Here is an 11,766-nt window from a genome sequence, read left to right as displayed (position 1 = left end):
TTTGCGCTGGAAGACCAGCAAGTTTCGGGCAGACCAAAGGGCGTCTTTCACCGAATTGATAGTCCTCCAGCAGCAGTTGATGTTTGTCTCGGTGTGCGTCCCTGGGAACAGCCCGTAGAGCACAGACTCCTGTGTTACAGAGCTGCTTGGGATGAACCTTGACAAAAACCACTGCATCTCTTTCCACACCTGCTTTGCAAAGGCACATTCCAGGAGGAGGTGGGCGACCGTCTCTTCCCCACCACAGCCAACGCGGGGGCACTGTGCGGAGGGAGCGAGACTTCGGGTGTGCATGAAGGATCTGACGGGGAAGGCCCTTCTCACCACCAGCCACGCTACATCTTGGTGCTTGTTTGAAAGTTCTGGTGATGAGGCATTCCGCCAAATGACTTTGACGGTCTGCTCGGGGAACCATCCGACAGGATCCACCGTTTCCTTTTCCCGTAGGGCATTGAGGACATTCCGTGCAGACCACTGCCTGATGGACCGGTGGTCAAAGGTGTTTTTCCGCAGAAACTGCTCCACGAAGGATAGGTGGTACGGCGCCGCCCAACTGCATGGTGCGTTCCGCGGCAATGTGACCAGGCCCATCCTTCGCAACACCGGGGACAGATAGAACCTCAGCACGTAGTGACACTTGGAGTTTGCGTACTGGGGATCTACACATAGCTTGATGCAGCCACACACGAAGGTGGTCATCAGGATGAGGGCCACGTTGGGTACATTTTTCCCGCCCATGTCCAGAGATTTGAACATCGTGTCCCTCCGGACCCGGTCCATTTTAGATCCCCAGACGAAGCGGAAAATGGCTCGGGTGACTGCCACGGCGCAGGAGTAGGGTATGGGCCAGACCTGCGCCACATAGAGCAACAACGTGAGCGCCTCGCACCTGATGACCAGGTTCTTACCCACAATGGAGAGAGATCGCTGCCCCCACATGCCCAACTTTTGTCGTACCTTGGCTACTCGCTCCTCCCATGTTTTGGTGCACGCCCCGGCCCTTCCGAACCATATCCCCAGCACCTTCAGGTAATCTGACCTGACGGTGAAGTGGACAAAGGATCGGTCAGCCCAGTTCCCAAAGAACATGGCCTCGCTCTTGCCGTGGTTAACTTTGGCTCCTGAGGCCAGTTCGAACTGGTCGCAGATGCTCATCAGTCTGCGCACGGACAGCGGATCCGAGCAGAAGACGGCGACGTCATCCATGTACAGGGAGGTTTTGACCTGAGTGCCTCCGCTGCCTGGGATTGTCACCCCTCTTATGCTCGCATCCTTCCTAATCGACTCAGCAAAGGGTTCAATACAGCAAACAAACAAGACCGGGGACAGAGGACAGCCCTGTCTGACTCCAGATTTGATCGGGAAACTTACAGATTCCCACCCGTTGATTGACACTGCGCTACTGATGTTTGTGCAGAGCAGTTGGATCCAATTGCAGATTCCCTCCCCAAACCCCATTTTGGAAAGCACGTCCATCATGTAGGTGTGCGATATCCTGTCAAAAGCCTTCTCCTGGTCCAGGATGATGAGGCAGGTGTCCACCCTCCTTTCCCGTACGTAGGCAATCGTATCCCTGAGTAGCGCGAGACGATCAGAGATCTTCCTGCCGTGTGCAGTACAGGTCTGATCGGGGTGAATCACCAACTCCAGAGCAGACTTGACTCGACTGGCTATGACTTTGGACAGAATCTTGTAATCAACATTAAGCAGTGAGATGGGCCGCCAATTTCTGATTTCTGCCCTCTCCCCCTTCTGCTTGTAAATGAGGGTGATGATGCCTTTTCTCATGGATTCTGACATGCTGCCGGCCAGGAGCATACTCTTGTATACTTCCAGCAGGTCTGGGCTGACCCAGTCCCACAGGGCCGAGTACAACTCGACCGGGAAGCCGTCGCTCCCGGGAGTTTTACTCGTCTCGAAAGACTCGACGGCCTTTGTCAGCTCGTCCAGAGTTAGCGGCTTGTCCAGTCCCTCCCTCCTGCTGTCATCTAAGACCTCTGTGATAGATGACAGGAAGGACTGGGAGGCTCTGCTGTCTGTGGGCTTCGCGTCATACAGCCCAGCATAAAAGGATTTGCTGATCCTTAGTATGTCGGACTGCGAAGACGTTACCGAGCCATCTTCTTCCTTCAGGCTGCTGATAACAGAGCTCTCTCTGTGTACCTTTTGGAAGAAGTAACGCGAGCACGTCTCATCCTGCTCGATGGAGCGGACTCTGGACCGGAAGATGATCTTGGAGGCCTCCTTGGCAAAGAGTGAGGCCTGCTGGCTCTTCACCTCTTGGAGGTCCTCCTTGACCTCGACCCCCATTGACTGCAACCGGAGTAGATTTTGCATAATTTTCTGGAGTCGTGACAGTTCCCTCTGTCTCTCTCTCGCCTTCTGAACACCTTTGTGGATGAAGAACCTCTTGATCTTCTCCTTAATCGCTTCCCACCAGTGAACTGGAGACTCAAAGAGGGGTTTCACGGTCCTCCAACCATTGTAATCCCTTTTGAGTTCCTCAACGTTCTCTGGGGTCAGCAGTGTCGCATTGAGCTTCCACGTCCCTCTGCCAACCCGCTGGTCGTCCTGTAAGTGACAGTCGGCCAGTAAGAGGCAGTGGTCCGAGAAGAACACCGGCTTGACGTCGGTGGATCCGACCGTGACAGCACGGGACACAAACAGGAAGTCAATCCTGGAACGGGCAGACCCGTTCGATCTTGACCATGTGTATCTGCGCTGCGCTCCGTCTGCAGGTTTGCTGAAGACGTCGTGCAGTTTGGCATCCTTAACTGTTTCTATTAGGAATCTGGACGTAGCGTCCAGTTTGCTGTCGTCACAGCCGGATCGTCCAGCCGCATCGATGATGCAGTTGAAGTCACCGCCGAGGATGACCGGCCTGGACGTCGCCAGCAGCAGTGGGAGCTGCTGGAAGACGGTCAGCCGCTCGCTGCGTTGTCCCGGGGCATACACGTTGATCAACCGGAGTGGAGCGTTGTGGTACATCACGTCTGCTACGAGGAGGCGGCCGCCCACCACCTCCTTAACTTCGGAGATGGTGAAGTTACCTCCCCGCAGCAGAATATCCAGGCCGGAGGAACGGCAGTCATTACCCCCCGACCAGATCGATGGCCCGTGGGAACACCATCGCGACCACTGCCTGTAGGTGCTGAGGTGTGGTATTCCACACTCCTGCAGAAACAGTATGTCAGCTTTGACCTTGGCAAGGTAATCCAAGGTTGAAACACATCACGTAGTAGATTTAATGCTACGCACATTAATGGAAGCAATTCCTATACCCATTTTTTACTAAAAATTAGTTGTTGCTTCCCATACCATTTGTCCTCGCTTGTCCCAGTCCTTCCCCTTCGGGATGTTCCTGCATACCCATCGTGTGCGCAAGCAGTTTCACGTTGGTTGGGCTCAGAAACCCCTCCTGATTTTTCATGCAGGGTTTGTGCCGCTCGGGTGACATCGGGGGGGTCTTGTAGGCAGAGAGCATTGGGTTGTCCTCAGCTGCTTCCATCTGTTCCTCCTCGAAAACATCACAGCTCCCGGTCTCCCGGAGCTCAGGTGCGCCAGACGTGTCTTTGCTCCCGGTGTCCCGGAGCTGAGATGCGTTGGCCACGTCGTTACGTGTGGGGAATTGGGGTTGGGGCACGCCGGGCCCATCACAGCTTCCAGTGCCCGGGGGCTGGGATGCTTTATCATCCATCTCGGAGTTCTGCCGCCTCTTTTGAAAGGGCTGTCGTTCCAGCATTTCCCCGTCCAGTGAAGAGGGGTTGTTGCAGTCTGATTCAGAAGAGAGCCTCCTCTTGCCACTGGTTTGGGTGGTGGCTTTGGGATGTTTTTTCTTTGTGGTTTTCCTCTGGACCACTTGCCACTGACCTGTTTGTCCATCTGCTGCCTCCTCCTCCATTGATTCTGTCTGTGGAGGAGGGGTTTCCGGGCGCTGGGTAGGCGCCTCCCCTTCCTTCTCAGGTTGAAGTGCCTCACTGCGGAGAAGGTTGCTGGTCTCCTTTCGAACAGCGGACGCCTTCGTCGAACCTTCGCCCGGCCATTCCTTGGACCTTGCCGCCTGAGCATAGCTGAGACAACGTTTGGGGCAGGTCTTGTCGAGATGGCCTGCCGCACCGCACAAGTTGCAACGCTTAGTCTGCTTACAGTCCTTGGTCTGATGGCCTTCCTCCTTGCAGTTCTTGCAAACAACCGTGCTGCAGTTGGCTGCCATGTGACCAGATTTGCCACAGGTGCGGCAAACTCTGAGCTGCCCAGCGTAGACCAAGAAGCCTCGACTTCCCCCGATAGTGAAGCTGGAGGGAGGGTGGATGATGGCTCCACTGGGATCTACCTTCAAGGTCACCTTGACCTGCCGCTTGCTGGTCCAGATCCCAAAGGGGTCCTTGACATGAGTGCTGCTGCCGGCCACCTCGACGTACCTGGCGAGAAAGGTGAGTACATCCACCACAGGAACATGGGGGTTGTAGAGGTGAATCGTCACTACCCGGTCCCGTTGAGATGGAAGCGTGAAGAGCGGCTCCGCTGTGTGGATCGACAGTGGCGCCCGGTCCCCTTTCTCCTTGAACGCCTTCAGGAACTTGATGCATCCCGCCACGTTCCGGAACGTCACATCGAAGTATCCACTGCTGGGGAAATCCTGCAGGCAGAAGACTTCCGTCGCTTGAAATCCGCAGCAATCGAAGAGAATTTTCTTGATGAAGAAGGTGCGGTCGACCGGTGCATCTCCTTCCTTGTCCTTCACGACCACCCGAATGGTGTTGCGCACTCCCTGGCCCGAAGCTCGAAAATTGGTTATAGCCATTTTACTCAAAGCTTCCCCAGGATCAAAAGGCAATGATCATGGTCTCTTCTCAATCAAATAAGCACTGATAAGAACAGATACTGCACTTGATCTTAGCCACAATACATTACAAAACAGTTTCAAACAGCACCAAGTCAAAAATTACAAACAGTGCAAAGGAGGTCCGTTTGCTTCAATACAATCATGAGTTGCCTCACAATCCTTCCATTTCACATTTGTCGTGCTAGATACATTTTTACATTTTGCAGCAGACAAAATTTTCCCGATACAGTTAGAGGGGTTTCCCATGGATCAAGCTCCTCAGTTCAGCTTGGCGGGGGGACCTTACACAGTGGTCTTTTCCCATTGAGCCTTTGCTGTGGCTGCCCCAAGCTTTAGTGCGTCCCTCAGCACGTAGTCCTGGACCTTGGAATGAGCCAGTCTGCAACTTTCGGTCGTGGACAACTCTTTGCGCTGGAAGACCAGCAAGTTTCGGGCAGACCAAAGGGCGTCTTTCACCAAATTGATAGTCCTCCAGCAGCAGTTGATGTTTGTCTTGGTGTGCGTCCCTGCGAAAAGCCCGTAGAGCACAGACTCCTGTGTTACAGAGCTGCTTGGCATGAATCTCGACAAAAACCACTGCATCTCTTTTGGCAGCATCTGTGGAGAGAGAAGCAGAGTTAACATTTCAGGTCAATGACCCTTCTTCAGAACTGATCCCCCATCATAGTAAATAGTTCAGAATTAGATTCAGAACCTTATATGGAACAGTCTCTTTGCATCCCTTGTTGGAGGCTCAAATCTCTCTGCACCAGCCAGCTAGCCATGTGACTAAAACATTTGTGTATTGGAAGACCACTGCTGGATCCCCCATTAGTTCAACATTGTCTGTTACCATGGAAATATATTTCCAGTAAGAGATTGCAATTTTTAAACTTTTAATGTTCATATGACAAAATAATGTGTGCCGCATTCTTGGCAGGTGGGGGATTTGCCTGACAATATTAAATTTTGTTCTATTCAATACAGCTGTGATGAACTTTGACCTTTTCTGCCTTTTATAAACAGTATTTGAAGGGTCTCGGTAACAATGTTCAGTGTTGATGAGAGTGGGGTCTGGGTGAGCAGCTGCTGAGTGTGACAGGGTCAGGACTGCAAGCAGGAAGTTCTCTGACAGTCTCTCTCTCTCTGTGATGGGTTGAGTTGATTGACAACTGGCAGCTGTTGGCATTTCGATAAATGAAGTTCCCTCCAACCATTTTTTTTGACTGACAGTGTAGTATAAGGATGTAAAGGACTAATTCCGATGATGGGGGAATCAACCCCTCCCACTGTCAGAGTGATGATGTAACATGAGATGAGGTTTGGGAGAAGAGAGAGCAGCACCAAGGATGCCAGCTTAGGAGGCTTGATGAGTGTGTATATAGTAGTGTGTAAATTAGAAAAGAGTTCTTAGTTCTTTCAGCAAAACATATCGAGAAACTCACAATTTTATTATTCAGGAGTCAGAACACAGATATTAACTCTGAGTGGCAGTTCTAGTTTCATTTACCAAAAAGAAATAAAGAATAATGTTGCTCACTGATTGAAATCCCCCAGTGAGGAGACAGTTAAACAGGTGATCTGTTGGGGTCTCCTTCGATCCAAGGTTTCGACAGCATTTAATCTCCCTTTTTGGTGAAATTCTCTGTTATTTGCAACTTTTTTTTTATCCAGCTTTGATGGGCGAGTGAAAAAGCTGAAAAAAAGTGAACAGTTCCATCCTTTCTTTTCTTCCTTCTTTCAGTTTCTCTTTTCTGTCCCAGATCAATATAATGATGAGAATCCCAAATTAATCTGCTGTTTCTGGTGCTTTATCCATTCCAATCAAAATTCAACATTCCAATCAAATCTATCTCTTATTCCACAGTGTCTCTCCATGTGTTTTATTCTGTTGTATTCTCTCACAGTCTGTTTGATGATCAATGTTGCATCTCACTCTGTGTTCTGGTGAAGATCAGAAGCAGTGATATCTGTTTTCACTACACGCCAAGTCTTCCTGAGGCTGTGCTTCGCTGATCATGTGGAGTTAGGAACATAGCAACATCGGAGCAGGAGTCGGCCATTCAGCCCATTGAGCCTGCCCCGCCATTTAATGTAATCATGGCTGATCATCCACTTCAATATACTTTTCCCCACACTTTCCTCATATTCCCTTATGTCATTTGTATTTAGAAATCTGTCAGTCTCTGCTTTAAACATACTTAATGACTGAGCTTCCACAGCCCTCTGGCATAGAGAATTCCAAAGATTCACAATCTCTGAGTAAAGAAATTTCTCCTCACCTCTATCCAGTGTGGCTTCCCCCTTATTTTGAAATGGTGTCACATGGATCTAGACTCCCCAACCAGGGGAAACATCTTGGCTGCATCTCCCCTGTCTATCCTTTAAGTATTTTGTTGGTTTCAATGAGATCACTTCTCATTCTATGAAACTCTAGAGAATACAGCCCCAGTCTCTCTTCCTCGGATAGTTCCACTAAGCTGGGAACAAGTCTGATGAACCTTCGTTGAACTCCTTCTATGGCAATAATATTCTTCCTGAGGTAAGGGAAGCAAGTGCAGTCTAACCACGGTTCTATAAAACTGAAGAAAGAATTCACTGCTCCTGTGCTCAAATCCTCTTGCGATAAAGGCTAACAAACTATTAGCCTTCTTAATTGCATGCTAGATTTCAGTGACTTATTGAAAAGGACATCCAGGTCACCCTTATATTCTATACCTCAGCTATTAAAAGGAAAGGATTCCATATACCTGCTGATCCACCTTATTGACCTGTCCTGCTACCTTCAGGGATCTGTGGACATTCACTCCAATGTCCCTCAATTACTCCACACCGTTCAGTGTCCTCCCATTAATCATGTGTTCCTTTTCTTTTTTTAACCTTTTAAGTGTCCAATTTGAATTCCATTTGCCACTTTTCTGCCCACCTGACCAGTCTCGACCAGTCTATTGATATCTTATTGCAGTAGACAGTTATTCTCCTCACTATCAACCAACCGGCCAATTTTCATGTCATCTGCAAACTTCTTGATTATGTCCAAGGGTCACTGACCAGAAACATTAAATCTGTTTCTCTCTCCACAGATGCCACCAGACCTGCTGAGCATTTCCAGCATTTCTTGTTTTCATTTCAGATTTCCAGCATCCGCAGTATTTTGTTTTTATGTCAATTTTTCTCTCTCTTGGCTCTTCACCGCTGCTCGCAAATGCCTCCAGTTCAGTGAAAAAAAAAGACTGTGTGCTGTGGGACACATTAAAGCTTGGGGAAGCCACCATGGCGTCTCAATGGGAAAGGCTACAGTCTCAGGCCATAGTACAGTGAGGGGCTGGAACCCGTGTAAAACCCCTCAGGCTGTTTGCACCAGAGAATGTTTGATGTGTAATGTAAATACTGTAAATATAACCGGTGCAGGCAGGGATAGTGAGATACCTCATGTACATTATTGAATGAAACTGATCAGTATTGTACATTATGTAATATTAAATTTGAACTGCTTTGCAATGTAATTGCACAAATTTTATGAATAAAATACATTTTGTGCAAAAGAAAGCAGCTTTCCTGTCAACACACACCTTGTCTCAGGGCACAACTTTCCTGCGATCTTGTCACACCCAACTTCGCTCTGTATTCGTTCCTTTTACAGAGTGGAAGCTGATATTTGTCCCGTTTTAAATTGCTGAACCGGACCTTCCTCCCGCCGCTTACAGTTAACAGATTGACAAATGAAAATCATTCCTAAAATAGCACCAGGATTTTCTGATGGAAAATACAGTAAAACAGAACATAAAATGAGAGATCATAAAATTGTTGCCTGAAAATTGAAATTTTCCATCACTTCAATTCCTTCCTGCTCTGGAATTGCCGGGCTTTTTCCAATTGGAAAATTTCAGCCAATGAGAACTTCTATTTAATTTATGTGACACTCCGATTGGTTAAGAATTGGATTGAGAAGAGGATGACCAATCAGAGACAGAGTCAAACTGCAGGGATTCCAGGCCTCCAGTAACTGAGCTGAAACTGTTCAGATTGACAAACCCTGGCAGCAGCTTCACACATTGGACACTTCACACTTCACAAGGGCTGGTGTGAGAGAAGCTTCAGATCCTGTCATTACTCTCTGACTCATTATTCATCTAGAACCAAACAATTAGTAAATGTGAAGCAGTGAAGAGACTTTTCACTCTCACTGCAGAATGTGTCATCTGGGGAAATATGGAACTATTACATTCGGAGATTCCAGCTACATTCCTCCCTGAACAAATCCATTCCTAACATTCCCGATCACAGCCTATCCCAGCTCCTGTTGTCACCCGACTCCATCTGAATTGGAGAAACTCAGGTGTTGGGGTTTGAGTTGTGAGGTGGGGTTTCTCCGCCAGTGTTACTGTCTCACAAACTCACCCCCTGAATTTGTGAACTGAGACTGCACCGAACACATCTCCAGTTAGAGTGAGGGCCGGACATCCTTCTGTTTTATTACAGAGAGTGGGGAAAGGGCTGGGTGGAGGGGATGTCAGGGAGTCACCAGGGATCCTCGATTTACTCCAAATCATTTCCATGTGGAATCTGCAGACGGGGCCGGGACAGGGATCATTTGATCAGGGGATCAGCTCTTTCCTGAGAGATGTGGGTGGCTCTGAGAAGAGCCTTTGTGTTCAGATGTTTACAAGTTTCCCGCGCTCTTTCACTTCTTTCCAGACCCTGCTTTCTGAGCCTTCGCTGCTTTCGGCTTGACCTTGCTCTTCCATGTCTGCACTTTCTTCAGCGCCTTTCCGCCCGCCGCATTCTTGCCTTTTTTGACCTTCTTCGCAGGAGACGTTTTCTGAAGCGTTGCTTTCTTCACCGCCTTATTTGGCATTGCCGCCGCCTTGCTGCTCGTTTTCTTGGCTGTTACTTTCTTTGTTGTCACTTTCTTGTCTGCTGGTTTCTTCACTAAAGATTTCTTGTCTGCTGGTTTCTTCACTAAAGATTTCTTGTCTGCTGGTTTCTTCACCTTCTTTCCCACTTTTTACTCGGTTTTCCTTCTTGCTGATTTTGAAGGAGGCGGAGGCTCCCTGTCCCTTGCTCTGCACCAGGGAGCCATTGTTCACATTCCTCTTGATACTTTGCTTGATCTGGGTCTTGAGCTTCTCCTGAGCGGTGGCAGACCTGCAAGGAATCAACTACCAGCTAGCGTATAAAGCGAGACCAAGGCTCAGGGCCTTCAGTTACCTGGAGGGGAGTCGGAGAGGCAGCGGATCCTGTGAGGAACCACAATCCAGGAAGGATGAGAAGGTCATTGTCAGGGTACAGAGGAGATTAAGTTAAAGATTTACCAGTTTATAAGCAAGTGCAGAGCCAAGGAACGGTGCTGCGGCAGATCAAATAAGAGGAAGCTGTGATCAGTTGGAAGGCAAGAGTGATTAAATGACAGAAGAGATGATGGTGCAAGGCAAAAGTCAGGGAAAGAATAAGTAACATTTTGTAAGCACAGATAGCAGGAGTGGGGTTTGAACCCACGCAGACACTAAGTCCAACGCCTTAACCACTCGGCCATCCTGGTACATTAACCCACCACTGAAAATGAAATTTAATGTGATCCGGGTGCCATTTGGCCTTTTACAATATAAAGTTATGAAACCTCTCCCATGCTAAATTGGACCCTTCATTATTTATGAACCTCAATCGGATCACCCCTCAGTCTAGGTTTCTCGAAAGTGTAGGGTCCCAACTCTTTTAGTCTAACTTGATAACCAAGATGTCTTATACTGGGAATTAGTCGAATGTCTCTCCCCTGTACCCTTTCCAAAGCCTCAATATCACCCATCATGTGAGGAGACCAAGACTGGATGCAATATTCCAAGTGAGTCCTGACCAATGTTTCATAAAAGGACAAATTTGGGACATCTCAGATACTGAAGGAGTCCGTGTCCAGAAGCAGCAAGACCTGGACAACATTCAGACTTGGGCTGCTAAGTGGCAAGTAACATTCACACCACATAAGTACCAGGCAATGACCATCTCCAACAAGAGAGCATGTAACCATTTCCCTTTGACGTTCAACAGCATTACCATCGCTGAATCCCCCCACCATCAACATCCTGGGGGTTCCCATTGACAGAAGCTGAACTGGACCATTCATGTAAATACACTGGCTACAAGGGTAAATCAGATAGTGGGAATTCTGTGATGAGTAACTCAGCTCAAGGCACTAGGTGAAATGCTCATAAGGAGAGCTGGAAAAATGGACTGGTCAGGTGTGCAGAAAAGTGGCAAATGGAATTCAACTTGGAGAAATGTGAGGTGATGCCTTTGGTGAGGTCAAACACAGCAAAGGAATACACAATTAATGGGAGAATACTGAGAGGTGTAGAGGAAGTGAGGGACCTTGAAGTGAATGTCCACAAATCCCTGAAAGTAGCAGGATAGGTTGATAATTTGGTTAAGAAGGCTTATGGAATCCTTTCCTTTATTAGCCGATGTATAGAATATAAGAGCAGGGAGGTTATGCTGGTACTGTATCAATCATTAGTTAGGCCACAACTTCAGTTCTGTGTGCAGTTCTGGTCACCTCATTACAGAAAGGATGTAATTGCACGAGAGAGGTTACAGAGGAGATTTACGAGGATGTTGCCAGGACTGGAAAAATGCAGCTATGAGGAAAGATTGGATAGACTGGGGTTGTTCTCCTTGGAATAGAAGAGGCTGAGGGGAGATTTGATTGAAATGTACAAAATTATGAGGGGTCTGGATAGAATGGATGGGAAGGGTCTATTTACCTTAGTCGGGAGGTCAGTGACTAGGGGGCATAGATTTAAAGTGATGTGTTGAACAATTAGAGGGGAGATGAGGAAAGGTTTATTCACCCAGAAGGCTGTGGGAGTCTGGAACTCACTGCCTGGAAGGGTAGCTGAGGCAAAAACCCTCAACTCATTTAAAAGGAGTCTGGATGTGCACCTCAA

This window comes from Heterodontus francisci, unplaced genomic scaffold (genome assembly GCF_036365525.1).
Source record: "Heterodontus francisci isolate sHetFra1 unplaced genomic scaffold, sHetFra1.hap1 HAP1_SCAFFOLD_51_2, whole genome shotgun sequence".
In the NCBI taxonomy this organism is placed as follows: domain Eukaryota; kingdom Metazoa; phylum Chordata; class Chondrichthyes; order Heterodontiformes; family Heterodontidae; genus Heterodontus; species Heterodontus francisci.
Note: the sequence above shows the minus strand (reverse complement) of the source record.